General features: G+C 36.0%; 1 non-coding gene across 1 annotated transcript; it reads left to right on the top strand.

Moving 5' to 3' along the window:
* Positions 1-1191: 1191 nt before the first annotated feature.
* LOC128287774 (small nucleolar RNA R71) lies at positions 1192-1298 on the top strand. The gene has a single exon (XR_008278476.1). It is a non-coding gene; the product is annotated as a small nucleolar RNA R71 (small nucleolar RNA).
* Positions 1299-1534: the final 236 nt, after the last annotated feature.

Below are 1534 nucleotides of genomic sequence, written 5' to 3'. Positions count from 1 at the left end.
AAGCCATTTTACTCGTTTTTACTTAAAATCGAGTAGTACAAGTTGTCTAACATAATTTAAAACTTCATATTCTATCATAAAACATCAAAATACACAAATTTCACCTATGGGTATTTTTCCAAATATAAACCCTAGGTTAAATTATTGCTAACATAAGCTTTATCGAGTTACGGGATCTCAAAACGTAAAAATCATTAAAAACGGGCTTGGAATCACTTACTATGGAGCTTGGAAGCTTGAAACAAACCCTAGCTATGGAGAACCCTTGAAATTTCGGCCTAATGAAGAAGATGGACAAAATTGGCTTTTAATTTTGTTTTAATTCATTTTAATAACCGAATGACCAAAATACCCTTACTACTAAACTTTCCAAAATTCCTTCCATGTCCTAATTTTGTCCATGAACTTAAAATTGGTCAAATTGCTATTTAAGACCTCCTCATTAATATTCCAAAACAATTTCATACTAAAACTTCTAGAATGCAAGTTTTGCAACTTATTCGATTTAGTCCCTACTTTCAATTTAAGCACTTTAGGCATAGAATTTCATCACTAAATTTTCACACAATCATGCAATCATATCATAATCATCAAAATAATTATAAAATAATTATTTCTATCTCGGATTTGTGGTCACGAAACCACTATTCCGATTAGGCCCTAATTCGGGATATTTCAATAAGTGTTACTGGTTCTAGCCCCTTGGTTACTACAGGAAAAATTCGGATGGTTTCACCATAATAGGTTATAGAAATTGGATTGCAGTCCTTGCCTTCCTCGATTTTGGTTCTAGTTACCTATGTAGTACATGGATTCTGGGTTTGATGGACATTCTTCAAACAAATGTCCTTCCCCACAATAGACACAGGCTATATTTTCAAATTGGGTTGGTGGCTGTGCTACAAAACTGTTGACCCATTAGTAGTAAGAGTTTTTAACATTGAGGATATTGATGATCCCTGAGATGCGAGTGAAGTGAGAGCATCTACTTCATGTATTTCGGCAACTAGTCTTCCTGACACTGCTCAATTGATTGGCCATTGGTAATTGTTGCTGGCAATCCTCTCAATGATTCCATAAGCCTCATTATAAGACTTAGAAAGGAGAGCATTATTAGCAGAAACGTCCACTATCATCCTCGTGTGAGCATTGAGACCATTATAAAATGTCTCAAGTTGGATGCAATGTGGGATTCCGTGATGAAGGAACTTTCTTAATAATTCTTTATACCTTTCCCATGCCTCATACAAGGACTTATCATCAATTTGTTGGAAAGTAGTGCTCTCGTTCCTCAACTTAGCATTCTTGCTAGGCAGGAAATTCTTCATAAGGAATCTTTCTGCTAACTCTTGCCATGTTGAAATTGAATTCGGTGGCAATGAGTTCAACTAGGCTCGAGCTTTGTCCCTTAGTGAATATGGAAACAACTTCAATCATAATGCATCTTCGGGTACTCTGGCTATGTAACACCTCTTACCCGTACCCGAGACTAGGACAAAGCACGAGGTGTTACCAGACACATACTTAGAATTTC

Source organism: Gossypium arboreum, unplaced genomic scaffold (assembly GCF_025698485.1).
Source record: "Gossypium arboreum isolate Shixiya-1 unplaced genomic scaffold, ASM2569848v2 Contig00168, whole genome shotgun sequence".
In the NCBI taxonomy this organism is placed as follows: Eukaryota; Viridiplantae; Streptophyta; class Magnoliopsida; order Malvales; family Malvaceae; genus Gossypium; species Gossypium arboreum.
The sequence above is the reverse complement of the archived record's forward strand: the minus strand, read 5'-3'. Positions and strand labels throughout refer to the sequence as shown.